General features: G+C 43.3%; 1 non-coding gene across 1 annotated transcript; it reads right to left on the bottom strand.

Moving 5' to 3' along the window:
* Positions 1 to 11581: 11581 nt before the first annotated feature.
* Positions 11582 to 11793, bottom strand: LOC130130190 (small nucleolar RNA U3). Its single transcript, XR_008812109.1, has one exon. It is a non-coding gene; the product is annotated as a small nucleolar RNA U3 (small nucleolar RNA).
* Positions 11794 to 14913: the final 3120 nt, after the last annotated feature.

Genomic DNA, 14913 nt, shown 5'->3' with positions numbered 1-14913 from the left:
TCTGATGGAAAGTACCAAGCTTCTCGGAGTGAAAGTCTAGGATAGAATTAATGGACGGCTCTTTTTATATGTTTCGCTTAGTGTAAGGGTTTCATCAGCTCAGGCAGACAATCGCACAGCAACAGAGATTAACTCTTCGCAGTAGCCAATGCTAACCACGGCAATGGCATTTCTGATGGAAAGTACCAAGCATCTCAGAGTGAAAGTCTTGGATAAAATTAAGGGACGGCCTATTCTATGTTTCGATTAGTGCAAGGGTTTTATCAGCTGAGGCAGACAATCGCACAGAGAATACCACAGCAACAGAGACGAACTCTTCGCAGTAGCCAAGCTAAGCACGGCAATAGTATTTCTGATGGAAGGACCAAGCTTCTCGAAGCGAAAGTTTTAGATAAAATTACTGGACGGCTCTTTATGTTTCGCTTAGTGTAAGGGTTTTATCAGCTCAGGCAGACAATCGCAAAGAGAATACCACAGCAACAGAGAACAAGTCTTCGCAGTAGCCAAGCTAATCACGGCAATGGCATTTCTGATGGAAAGCACCAAGCTTCTCGGAGTGAAAGTCTTGGATAAAATTAATGGACGTTTCTTTCTATATGTTTCGCTTAGTGTAAGGGTTTTATCAGCTCAGGCAGACAATCGCACAGCAACAGAGACGAATTCTTCGCAGTAGCCAAGCTAACCACGGCAATGGCATTTCTGATGGAAGGACCAAGCTTCTCGAAGCGAAAGTTTTAGATAAAATTACTGGACGGCTCTTTATGTTTCGCTTAGTGTAAGGGTTTTATCAGCTCAGGTAGACAATCGCACAGAGAATACCACAGCAACAGAGACGAACTCTTCGCAGTAGCCAAGCTAACCACAGCAATGGCATTTCTGATGGAAGGACCAAGCTTCTCGGAGCGAAAGTTTTAGATAAAATTACTGGACGGCTCTTTCTATGTTTCGCTTAGGGTAAGGGTTTTATCAGCTGAGGCAGACAATCGCACAGAGAATACCACAGCAACATAGACTAACTCTCTGCAGTAGCCAAGCTAACCACGCCAATAGAATTTCTGATGGAAAGTACAAAGCTTCTCGGAGTGAAAGTCTAGGATAGAATTAATGGACGGCTCTTTTTATATGTTTCGCTTAGTGTAAGGGTTTCATCAGCTCAGGCAGACAATCGCACAGCAACAGAGATTAACTCTTCGCAGTAGCCAATGCTAACCACGGCAATGGCATTTCTGATGGAAAGTACCAAGCTTCTCAGAGTGAAAGTCTTGGATAAAATTAAGGGACGGCCCTTTCTATGTTTCGATTAGTGCAAGGGTTTTATCAGCTCAGGCAGACAATCGCACAGAGAATACCACAGCAACAGAAACTAACTCTTCGCAGTAGCCAAGCTAACCACCGCAATGGCATTTCTGATGGAAGGACCAAGCTTCTCGAAGCGAAAGTTTTAGATAAAATTACTGGACGGCTCTTTATGTTTCGCTTAGTGTAAGGGTTTTATCAGCTCAGGCAGACAATCGCAAAGAGAATACCACAGCAACAGAGAACAAGTCTTCGCAGTAGCCAAGCTAATCACGGCAATGGCATTTCTGATGGAAAGCACCAAGCTTCTCGGAGTGAAAGTCTTGGATAAAATTAATGGACGTTTCTTTCTATATGTTTCGCTTAATGCAAGGGTTTTATCAGCTCAGGCAGACAATCGCACAAAGAATACCACAGCAACAGAGACGAACTCTTCGCAGTAGCCAAGCTAAGCACGGCAATAGTATTTCTGATGGAAAGTACTAAGCTTCTCGGAGTGAAAGTCTTGGATAAAATTAATGGACGTTTCTTTCTATAGGTTTCGCTTAGTGTAAGGGTTTTATCAGCTCAGGCAGACAAATCGCACAGAGAATACCACAGCAACAGAGACGAACTCTTCGCAGTAGCCAAGCTAACCACAGCAATGGCCTTTCTGATGGAAGGACCAAGCTTCTCGAAGCGAAAGTTTTAGATAAAATTACTGGACGGCTCTTTATGTTTCGCTTAGTGTAAGGGTTTTATCAGCTCAGGCAGACAATCGCACAGAGAATACCACAGCAACAGAGACGAACTCTTCGCAGTAGCCAAGTTAACCACAGCAATGGCATTTCTGATGGAAGGACCAAGCTTCTCGGAGCGAAAGTTTTAGATAAAATTACTGGACGGCTCTTTCTATGTTTCGCTTAGGGTAAGGGTTTTATCAGCTGAGGCAGACAATCGCACAGAGAATACCACAGCAACAGAGACTAACTCTCTGCAGTAGCCAAGCTAACCACGCCAATAGAATTTCTGATGGAAAGTACCAAGCTTCTCGGAGTGAAGGTCTAGGATAGAATTAATGGACGGCCCTTTCTATGTTTCGCTTAGTGTAAGGGTTTTATCAGCTCAGGCAGACAATCGCACAGAGAATACCACAGCAACAGAAACTAACTCTTCGCAGTAGCCAAGCTAACCACCGCAATGGCATTTCTGATGGAAGGACCAAGCTTCTCGAAGCGAAAGTTTTAGATAAAATTACTGGACGGCTCTTTGTTTCGCTTAGTGTAAGGGTTTTATCAGCTCAGGCAGACAATCGCAAAGAGAATACCACAGCAACAGAGAACAAGTCTTCGCAGTAGCCAAGCTAATCACGGCAATGGCATTTCTGATGGAAAGCACCAAGCTTCTCGGAGTGAAAGTCTTGGATAAAATTAATGGACGTTTCTTTCTATACGTTTCGCTTAGTGTAAGGGTTTTATCAGCTCAGGCAGACAATCGCACAGCAACAGAGACGAATTCTTCGCAGTAGCCAAGCTAACCACGGCATTGGCATTTCTGATGGAAAGTACCAAGCTTCTCAGAGTGAAAGTCTTGGATAAAATTAAGGGACGGCCCTATGTTTCGCTTAGTGCAAGGGTTTTATCAGCTCAGGCAGACAATCGCACAAAGAATACCACAGCAACAGAGACGAACTCTTCGCAGTAGCCAAGCTAAGCACGGCAATAGTATTTCTGATGGAAAGTACTAAGCTTCTCGGAGTGAAAGTCTTGGATAAAATTAATGGACGTTTCTTTCTATAGGTTACGCTTAGTGTAAGGGTTTTATCAGCTCAGGCAGACAAATCGCACAGAGAATACCACAGCAACAGAGACGAACTCTTCGCAGTAGCCAAGCTAACCACAGCAATGGCCTTTCTGATGGAAAGTACTAAGCTTCTCGAAGCGAAAGTTTTAGATAAAATTACTGGACGGCTCTTTATGTTACGCTTAGTGTAAGGGTTTTATCAGCTCAGGCAGACAATCGCACAGAGAATACCACAGCAACAGAGACGAACTCTTCGCAGTAGCCAAGCTAACCACAGCAATGGCATTTCTGATGGAAGGACCAAGCTTCTCGGAGCGAAAGCTTTAGATAAAATTACTGGACGGCTCTTTCTATGTTTCGCTTAGGGTAAGGGTTTTATCAGCTGAGGCAGACAATCGCACAGAGAATACCACAGCAACATAGACTAACTCTCTGCAGTAGCCAAGCTAACCACGCCAATAGAATTTCTGATGGAAAGTACCAAGCTTCTCGGAGTGAAAGTCTAGGATAGAATTAATGGACGGCTCTTTTTATATGTTTCGCTTAGTGTAAGGGTTTCATCAGCTCAGGCAGACAATCGCACAGCAACAGAGATTAACTCTTCGCAGTAGCCAATGCTAACCACGGCAATGGCATTTCTGATGGAAAGTACCAAGCTTCTCAGAGTGAAAGTCTTGGATAAAATTAAGGGACGGCCCTTTCTATGTTTCGATTAGTGCAAGGGTTTTATCAGCTCAGGCAGACAATCGCACAGAGAATACCACAGCAACAGAAACTAACTCTTCGCAGTAGCCAAGCTAACCACCGCAATGGCATTTCTGATGGAAAGCACCAAGCTTCTCGGAGTGAAAGTCTTGGATAAAATTAATGGACGTTTCTTTCTATATGTTTCGCTTAGTGTAAGGGTTTTATCAGCTCAGGCAGACAATCGCACAGCAACAGAGACGAATTCTTCGCAGTAGCCAAGCTAACCACGGCAATGGCATTTCTGATGGAAAGTACCAAGCTTCTCAGAGTGAAAGTCTTGGATAAAATTAAAGGACGGCCCTATGTTTCGCTTAGTGCAAGGGTTTTATCAGCTCAGGCAGACAATCGCACAAAGAATACCACAGCAACAGAGACGAACTCTTCGCAGTAGCCAAGCTAAGCACGGCAATAGTATTTCTGATGGAAAGTACTAAGCTTCTCGGAGTGAAAGTCTTGGATAAAATTAATGGACGTTTCTTTCTATAGGTTTCGCTTAGTGTAAGGGTTTTATCAACTCAGGCAGACAAATCGCACAGAGAATACTACAGCAACAGAGACGAACTCTTCGCAGTAGCCAAGCTAACCACAGCAATGGCATTTCTGATGGAAAGTACCAAGCTTCTCGGAGTGAAAGTCTTGGATAAAATTAAGGGACGGCCCTTTCTATGTTTCGCTTAGTGTAAGGGTTTTATCAGCTCAGGCAGACAATCGCACAGAGAATACCACAGCAACAGAGACGAACTCTTCGCAGTAGCCAAGTTAACCACGGCAATGGCATTTCTGATGGAAAGTACCAAGGTTCTCGGAGTGAAAGTCTTGGATAAAATTAATGGACGGCTCTTTCCATGTTTCGCTTAGTGTAAGGGTTTTATCAGCTCAGGCAGACAATCGCACAGAGAATACCACAGCAACAGAGACGAACTCTTCGCAGTAGCCAAGCTAAGCACGGCAATAGTATTTCTGATGGAAAGTACTAAGCTTCTCGGAGTGAAAGTCTTGGATAAAATTAATGGACGTTTCTTTCTATAGGTTTCGCTTAGTGTAAGGGTTTTATCAACTCAGGCAGACAAATCGCACAGAGAATACTACAGCAACAGAGACGAACTCTTCGCAGTAGCCAAGCTAACCACAGCAATGGCCTTTCTGATGGAAGGACCAAGCTTCTCGAAGCGAAAGTTTTAGATAAAATTACTGGACGGCTCTTTATGTTTCGCTTAGTGTAAGGGTTTTATCAGCTCAGGCAGACAATCGCACAGAGAATACCACAGCAACAGAGACGAACTCTTCGCAGTAGCCAAGCTAACCACAGCAATGGCATTTCTGATGGAAGGACCAAGCTTCTCGGAGCGAAAGTTTTAGATAAAATTACTGGACGGCTCTTTCTATGTTTCGCTTAGGGTAAGGGTTTTATCAGCTGAGGCAGACAATCGCAGAGAATACCACAGCAACAGAGACTAACTCTCTGCAGTAGCCAAGCTAACCACGCCAATAGAATTTCTGATGGAAAGTACCAAGCTTCTCGGAGTGAAAGTCTAGGATAGAATTAATGGACGTTTCTTTCTATAGGTTTCGCTTAGTGTAAGGGTTTTATCAGCTCAGGCAGACAAATCGCACAGAGAATACCACAGCAACAGAGACGAACTCTTCGCAGTAGCCAAGCTAACCACAGCAATGGCCTTTCTGATGGAAGGACCAAGCTTCTCGAAGCGAAAGTTTTAGATAAAATTACTGGACGGCTCTTTATGTTTCGCTTAGTGTAAGGGTTTTATCAGCTCAGGCAGACAATCGCACAGAGAATACCACAGCAACAGAGACGAACTCTTCGCAGTAGCCAAGCTAACCACAGCAATGGCATTTCTGATGGAAGGACCAAGCTTCTCGGAGCGAAAGTTTTAGATAAAATTACTGGACGGCTCTTTCTATGTTTCGCTTAGGGTAAGGGTTTTATCAGCTGAGGCAGACAATCGCACAGAGAATACCACAGCAACAGAGACTAACTCTCTGCAGTAGCCAAGCTAACCACGCCAATAGAATTTCTGATGGAAAGTACCAAGCTTCTCGGAGTGAAAGTCTAGGATAGAATTAATGGACGGCTCTTTTTATATGTTTCGCTTAGTGTAAGGGTTTCATCAGCTCAGGCAGACAATCGCACAGCAACAGAGATTAACTCTTCGCAGTAGCCAATGCTAACCACGGCAATGGCATTTCTGATGGAAAGTACCAAGCTTCTCAGAGTGAAAGTCTTGGATAAAATTAAGGGACGGCCCTTTCTATGTTTCGATTAGTGCAAGGGTTTTATCAGCTCAGGCAGACAATCGCACAGAGAATACCACAGCAACATAGACTAACTCTCTGCAGTAGCCAAGCTAACCACGCCAATAGAATTTCTGATGGAAAGTACCAAGCTTCTCGGAGTGAAAGTCTAGGATAGAATTAATGGACGTTTCTTTCTATAGGTTTCGCTTAGTGTAAGGGTTTTATCAGCTCAGGCAGACAAATCGCACAGAGAATACCACAGCAACAGAGACGAACTCTTCGCAGTAGCCAAGCTAACCACAGCAATGGCCTTTCTGATGGAAGGACCAAGCTTCTCGAAGCGAAAGTTTTAGATAAAATTACTGGACGGCTCTTTATGTTTCGCTTAGTGTAAGGGTTTTATCAGCTCAGGCAGACAATCGCACAGAGAATACCACAGCAACAGAGACGAACTCTTCGCAGTAGCCAAGCTAACCACAGCAATGGCATTTCTGATGGAAGGACCAAGCTTCTCGGAGCGAAAGTTTTAGATAAAATTACTGGACGGCTCTTTCTATGTTTCGCTTAGGGTAAGGGTTTTATCAGCTGAGGCAGACAATCGCACAGAGAATACCACAGCAACAGAGACTAACTCTCTGCAGTAGCCAAGCTAACCACGCCAATAGAATTTCTGATGGAAAGTACCAAGCTTCTCGGAGTGAAAGTCTAGGATAGAATTAATGGACGGCCCTTTCTATGTTTCGCTTAGTGTAAGGGTTTTATCAGCTCAGGCAGACAATCGCACAGAGAATACCACAGCAACAGAAACTAACTCTTCGCAGTAGCCAAGCTAACCACCGCAATGGCATTTCTGATGGAAGGACCAAGCTTCTCGAAGCGAAAGTTTTAGATAAAATTACTGGACGGCTCTTTATGTTTCGCTTAGTGTAAGGGTTTTATCAGCTCAGGCAGACAATCGCAAAGAGAATACCACAGCAACAGAGAACAAGTCTTCGCAGTAGCCAAGCTAATCACGGCAATGGCATTTCTGATGGAAAGCACCAAGCTTCTCGGAGTGAAAGTCTTGGATAAAATTAATGGACGTTTCTTTCTATACGTTTCGCTTAGTGTAAGGGTTTTATCAGCTCAGGCAGACAATCGCACAGCAACAGAGACGAATTCTTCGCAGTAGCCAAGCTAACCACGGCATTGGCATTTCTGATGGAAAGTACCAAGCTTCTCAGAGTGAAAGTCTTGGATAAAATTAAGGGACGGCCCTATGTTTCGCTTTGTGCAAGGGTTTTATCAGCTCAGGCAGACAATCGCACAAAGAATACCACAGCAACAGAGACGAACTCTTCGCAGTAGCCAAGCTAAGCACGGCAATAGCATTTCTGATGGAAAGTACTAAGCTTCTCGGAGTGAAAGTCTTGGATAAAATTAATGGTCGTTTCTTTCTATAGGTTTCGCTTAGTGTAAGGGTTTTATCAGCTCAGGCAGACAAATCGCACAGAGAATACCACAGCAACAGAGACGAACTCTTCGCAGTAGCCAAGCTAACCACAGCAATGGCCTTTCTGATGGAAAGTACTAAGCTTCTCGAAGCGAAAGTTTTAGATAAAATTACTGGACGGCTCTTTATGTTTCGCTTAGTGTAAGGGTTTTATCAGCTCAGGCAGACAATCGCACAGAGAATACCACAGCAACATAGACTAACTCTCTGCAGTAGCCAAGCTAACCACGCCAATAGAATTTCTGATGGAAAGTACCAAGCTTCTCGGAGTGAAAGTCTAGGATAGAATTAATGGACGGCTCTTTTTATATGTTTCGCTTAGTGTAAGGGTTTCATCAGCTCAGGCAGACAATCGCACAGCAACAGAGATTAACTCTTCGCAGTAGCCAATGCTAACCACGGCAATGGCATTTCTGATGGAAAGTACCAAGCTTCTCAGAGTGAAAGTCTTGGATAAAATTAAGGGACGGCCCTTTCTATGTTTCGATTAGTGCAAGGGTTTTATCAGCTCAGGCAGACAATCGCACAGAGAATACCACAGCAACAGAAACTAACTCTTCGCAGTAGCCAAGCTAACCACCGCAATGGCATTTCTGATGGAAGGACCAAGCTTCTCGAAGCGAAAGTTTTAGATAAAATTACTGGACGGCTCTTTATGTTTCGCTTAGTGTAAGGGTTTTATCAGCTCAAGCAGACAATCGCAAAGAGAATACCACAGCAACAGAGAACAAGTCTTCGCAGTAGCGAAGCTAATCACGGCAATGGCATTTCTGATGGAAAGCACCAAGCTTCTCGGAGTGAAAGTCTTGGATAAAATTAATGGACGTTTCTTTCTATATGTTTCGCTTAGTGTAAGGGTTTTATCAGCTCAGGCAGACAATCGCACAGCAACAGAGACGAATTCTTCGCAGTAGCCAAGCTAACCACGGCAATGGCATTTCTGATGGAAAGTACCAAGCTTCTCGGAGTGAAAGTCTAGGATAGAATTAATGGACGACTCTTTTTATATGTTTCGCTTAGTGTAAGGGTTTTATCAGCTGAGGCAGACAATCGCAAAGAGAATACCACAGCAACAGAGAACAAGTCTTCGCAGTAGCCAAGCTAATCACGGCAATGGCATTTCTGATGGAAAGCACCAAGCTTCTCGGAGTGAAAGTCTTGGATAAAATTAATGGACGTTTCTTTCTATATGTTTCGCTTAGTGTAAGGGTTTTATCAGCTCAGGCAGACAATCGCACAGAGAATACCACAGCAACAGAGACGAACTCTTCGCAGTAGCCAAGCTAACCACAGCAATGGCCTTTCTGATGGAAGGACCAAGTTTCTCGAAGCGAAAGTTTTAGATAAAATTACTGGACGGCTCTTTCTATGTTTCGCTTTGGGTAAGGGTATTATCAGCTCAGGCAGACAATCGCACAAAGAATACCACAGCAACAGAGACGAACTCTTCGCAGTAGCCAAGCTAACCACGGCAATAGTATTTCTGATGGAAAGTACCAAGCTTCTCGGAGTGAAAGTCTTGGATAGAATTAATGGACGGCTCTTTTTATATGTTTCGCTTAGTGTAAGGGTTTTATCAGCTCAGGCAGACAATCGCACAGAGAATACCACAGAAACAGAGACGAACTCTTCGCAGTAGCCAAGCTAACCACGGCAATTCCGATGGAAAGTACCAAGCTTCTCGGAGTGAAAGTCTTGGATAAAATTAATGGACGGCTCTTTCTATATGTTTCGCTTAGTGTAAGGGTTTTATCAGCTCAGGCAGAAAATCGAACAGCAACAGAGACTAACTCTTCGCAGTAGCCAAGCTAACCACGGCAATGGCATTTCTGATGGAAAGTAACAAGCTTCTCAGAGTTTAAGTCTTGGATAAAATTAAGGGACGGCCCTTTCTATGTTTCGCTTAGTGTAAGGGTTTTATCAGCTCAGGCAGACAATCGCACAGCAACAGAGACTAACTCTTCGCAGTAGCCAAACTAACCACGGCAATGGCATTTCTGATGGAAAGTAACAAGCTTCTCGGAGTGAAAGTCTTGGATAAAATTAATGGAAGACTCTTTCCATATGTTTCGCTTAGTGTAAGGGTTTTATCAGCTCAGGCAGACAATCGCACAGAGAATACCACAGCAACAGAGACGAACTCTTCGCAGTAGCCAAGCTAACCACGGCAATTCTGATGGAAAGCACCAAGCTTCTTGGAGTGAAAGTCTTGGATAAAATTAATGGACGGCCCTTTCTATTTTTCGCTTAGCATAAGGGTTTTATCAGCTCAGTCAGACAATCGCACAGAGAATTCCACAGCAACAGAGACGAACTCTTCGCAGTAGCCAAGCTAACCACGGCAATGGCATTTCTGATGGAAAGTTCCAAGCTTCTCAGAGTGAAAGTCTTGGATAAAATTAAGGGACGGCTTTCTATGTTTCACTTAGTGTAAGGGTTTTATCAGCTCAGGCAGACAATCGCACAGAGAATACCACAGCAACAGAGACTAACTCTTCGTGGTAGCCAAGCTAACCACGGCAATGGAATTTCTGAAGCAAAGAACCGAGCTTCTTGGAGTGAATGTTTTTGGATAAAATTAACGGACAGCTCTTCCTACATGCTTTGGTTGGGTTAGGGTAAGTGCGTTACCTGTTTAAGCAGACAATCGCAGAAATACAACAGCAACAGAAACTAACCCTTCATTGTAGCCAAGCTAACTACGAAAATGGAATTTCTGATGGAAAGTACCAAGCTACTCATAGCAAAAGTTTTGGATAAAATTACTGGACGGCTTTTTCTATATATTTCGCTTAGTTGTAAGGGCACTATCTGCTCAGGCAGACAATCGAACAGAGAATACCACCGCAACAGAGACTAACTCTTCACAGTAGTGAAGCTACCCACGGCAATGGCATTTCTGAAGGAAAGAACCGGGCTTCTCGGACTGAAAATTTTGGATGAAATTAACAGAGTGCTTTCTAAATGTTTAGCTTAGAGTAAGGGTTTTATCTGTTTAGGCGGACAATCCCTCAAACAATAGCGACAGAGACTAACTCTTCGTGGTAGCAAAGGTAACTACGGCAATGACATTTTTGAAGAAAAAAACCGAGCATCTTGGAGTTAAAGTTTTGGACAAAATTAACGGATGGCTCTTCCTACATGTTTTGGTTGGGTTAGGGTAAGTGTGTTACCTGTTTTAGCAGATAATCGCACAGAGAATACCATAGCAACAGAGACCAACTCTTACTTGTAGCCAAGCTAACCACGGCAATGGCATTTATGATGGAAAATAGAGGTACTCGTAAAAATTTTGAATAAAAATACTGAACGGCTCTTTCAACATATTTCAGTTAGTATAAGGATTTTAGCAGCTCAGGCAGACAATCGCACAGAGAATACCACAGCAACAGAGACCAACTCTTCGCAGTAGCCAAGCTAACCACGGCAATGGCATTGCTGATGGAAAGTACCAAGCTTCTCGGAGTGAAAGTTTTGGATAAAATTAATGGACGGCTCTTTCTACATGTTTCGCTTACCGTTACAGTTTTATCAGCTCAGGCAGTCAATCGCACAGAGAATACCACAGCAACAGAGACCAACTCTTCGCAGTAGCCAAGCTAACCACGGCAAGGGCATTTCAGATTGAAAATACTAGGTTAACTTTATGGTTAGGGTTGAATGCCAGAGCCAACACATGTCAACTGAGCACCTCCGCCAATGCCCAAGAGCTGGATTAGAAATACCCCAAGGATTAGGGTTAGGGATAGAGTTTGATTGGTTAAGTCTAGGGGAAATTTGGGTGTTTAGTCGTTACAACTGATCTCCCATTGTCTTATATCTTGATTACTTTATCCCGTTTTAAACTTGAAAAGTTGTTGGTGGGGTTTGAAACAATACAAGTGTTTTTTGTTTGTTTTGTTTTTTTTAAATTGAACTTTTCTGCAATTGCAATTTAATGTTTTAAGAGTTAAAACTAAGGTGTAGGGTTAGATCAAATTGATGAATTTCTGCACTTTTGTCCTTTTTACCACTCAGAACATGCTCCTTCTCTTGATGCTCCCATGAAAGGAACATTGAACATCATCTAAAGCACAGAGCTTGTGATTAAACCACTTCTCTGTACCCGCTTAGCGCTCAGGAAGAAGCACCCCAGCTCATCATCGTGGGTGGCGGGACTCACTTTAGAAAAACATTTCTCACGATAAAACTAAAGAACTTATCCCCGAAAATAGGATTAGGTTCGGCTGAACGTAACGGATGGCTCTATATCTTTCGATTAGGGTTGGGGCAAGGGTTTCATCTGCTTTGGCACACAATCCTACAGAGAATACCACAGCAAGACATCAACTCGTCGCAGTAGCCAAGCTAACCACGGCAATGGTATTTCTGATGGAAAGTACTGAGCTTTTCAGAATAAAAGTTTTGCATAAAATTAACAAAGAGAGCTTTCTACATGTTTCACTTGACATAAGGTTTGGGTTAGGGCTTATCTGCTCAAGCAGACAATCCCACAAAAAAAAAATACCACAACAGAGAATAACTCTTAGCAGTAGCCAAGCTAACCACAGCAATGGCATTTCTGATGAAAAGTACCAAGCTTCTCGGAGTGAAAGTCTTGGATAAAATTAGTGGACGGCTCTTTCTATGTTTCGCTTAGTTTAAGGGTTTTATCAGCTCAGACAGACAATCGCACAGAGAATACCACAGTAACAGAGACTAACTCTTCGTAGTAGCCAAGCTAATCACGGCAATGGCATTTCTGATGTTAAGTACCAAGCTTCTCGGAGTGAAAGTCTTGGATAAAATTAATGGACGTTTCTTTCTATATGTTTCGCTTAGTGTAAGGGTTTTATCAGCTCTGGCAGACAATCGCAGAGAGGATACCAGCGCAACAGAGACCAACTCTTCGCAGTAGCCAAGCTAACCACGGCAATGGCATTTCTGATGGATAATATTGAGCTTCTCGGAGTGAAAGTTAAGGGTTGAATGCTGGGCCAGCGCGTGTCACCAGAGTGCCTCCGCCAGTGCTGGCTTAGATATATCCCCAGAAATGGGGTTAGTGATGTGGATAGAGTTTGATGGATTAAGGATACGGTAAATTTGGATGTTTCTTCTTTACAATTCACCTCCCATCTTGATTAGTTTACCCTGCTTTAATTTTGAAAAGTTATTGATGGGGTTTAGAGTAATATAAGCTTCTCTTTTTTTGAAGTAGTCTGCTATTGCAATTTAATGTTTTTAGGGTAAGGGTTAGGACTAAGGTTTAGGTCTGGATAAAACTGGTGGATTTCTGAAATGTTCCCCCTTTTTAAGCCCTCAGAATGCGCTCCTTCCTCGAAGCTCCCATAAAGTAGCAAAAAAAAAACCCAAAAAAAAACAACAAATGTAGAATGAGCTATCCGTTAATTTTATCCAGTCCTTTCACACCAAGAAGCTCTGTACTTTCCATCAGAAACGCCACTGCAGTGGTTAGCTTGACAACCGCCAAGACAGTCTGTTACTATGGTATTCTTTGTGGGATTAATTCTTAGTAGGAGTCAAGCTAACCATGGCAATGGCATTTCTGATGGGAAATACTGAGTGTCTTGCCGCTTTAGGTTGGTATACAATTAACAGATAGCTCTTTCTACATTTTAAAGGGTTGGGATAGGTTTAGTATAAGGGTTTTATCTGCACAGGCAGACAGTCTCTGTTGCTGACCAATAACCCTACACCAACCCTGACTGAAAAATGTAGAGCAAGATGGCTCTTTCTACATGTTTCGCTTAGGGTATGGGTTTTACCAGCTCGGGCAGACAATCGCAAAGAGAATACCACAGCAACAGAGACCAAGTCTTCGCAGTAGCCAAGCTAATCACGGCAATGGCATTTCTGATGGAAAGCACCAAGCTTCTCGGAGTGAAAGTCTTGGATAAAATTAATGGACGTTTCTTTCTATATGTTTCGCTTAGTGTAAGGGTTTTATCAGCTCAGGCAGACAATCGCACAGCAACAGAGACGAACTCTTCGCAGTACCCAAGCTAACCACGGCAATGGCATTTCTGATGGAAAGTACCAAGCGTCTCAGAGTGAAAGTCTAGAATAAAATTAAGGGACGGCCCTTTCTATGTTTCGCTTAGTGCAAGGGTTTTATCAGCTCAGGCAGACAATGGCACAGAGAATACCACAGCAACAGAAACTAACTCATCCAGTAGCCAAGCTAACCACAGCAATGGCATTTCTGATGGAAGGACCAAGCTTCTTGAAGCGAAAGTTTTAGATAAAATTACTGGACGGCTCTTTCTATGTTTCGCTTAGGGTAAGGGTTTTATCAGCTCAGGCAGACAATCGCACCGAGAATACCACAGCAACAGAGACGAACTCTTCGCAGTAGCCAAGCTAACCACAGCAATGGCATTTCTGATGGAAGGACCAAGCTTCTCGAAGCGAAAGTTTTAGATAAAATTACTGGACGGCTCTTTCTATGTTTCGCTAAGGGTAAGGGTTTTATCAGCTGAGGCAGACAATCGCACAGAGAATACCACAGCAACAGAGACCAACTCTCTGCAGTAGCCAAGCTAACCACGCCAATAGTATTTCTGATGGAAAGTACTAAGCTTCTCGGAGTGAAAGTCTTGGATAGAATTAATGGACGGCTCTTTTTATATGTTTCGCCTAGTGTAAGGGTTTTATCAGCTCAGGCAGACAATCGCACAGAGAATACCACAGCAACAGAGACGAACTCTTCGCAGTAGCCAAGCTAACCACGGCAATTCTGATGGAAAGTACCAAGCTTCTCGGAGTGAAAGTCTTGGATAAAATTAATGTACGTTTCTTTCTATATGTTTCGCTTTGTGTAAGGGTTTTATCAGCTCAGGCAGACAATCGCACAGAGAATATCACAGCAACAGAGACGAACTCTTCGCAGTAGCCAAGCTAACCACAGCAATGGAATTTCTGATGGAAAGTACCAAGCTTCTCAGAGTGAAATTCTTGGATAAAATTAATGGACGGCTCTTTCGATATGTTTCGCTTAGTGTAAGGGTTTTATCAGCTCAGGCAGACAATCGCACAGAGAATACCACAGCAATAGAGTCAAACTCTTCACAGCAGCCAAGCTAACCACGGCAATGGCATTTCTGATGGATAATATTGAGCTTCTCGGAGTGAAAGTTAAGGGTTGAATGCCCGGGCCAGCGCGTGTCACCAGAGTGCCTCCGCCAGTGCTGGCTTAGAGATATCCCCAGAATTAGGGTTATGGATGTGGATAGAGTTTGATGGATTAAGGATACGGTAAATTTGGATGTTTCTTCTTTACAATTCACCTCCCATCTTGATTAGTTTACCCTGCTTTAAGCTTGGAAAGTTATTGGTGGGGT

This window comes from Lampris incognitus, chromosome 19 (assembly GCF_029633865.1).
Source record: "Lampris incognitus isolate fLamInc1 chromosome 19, fLamInc1.hap2, whole genome shotgun sequence".
Taxonomy (NCBI): Eukaryota; Metazoa; Chordata; class Actinopteri; order Lampriformes; family Lampridae; genus Lampris; species Lampris incognitus.
The sequence above is the reverse complement of the archived record's forward strand: the minus strand, read 5'-3'. Positions and strand labels throughout refer to the sequence as shown.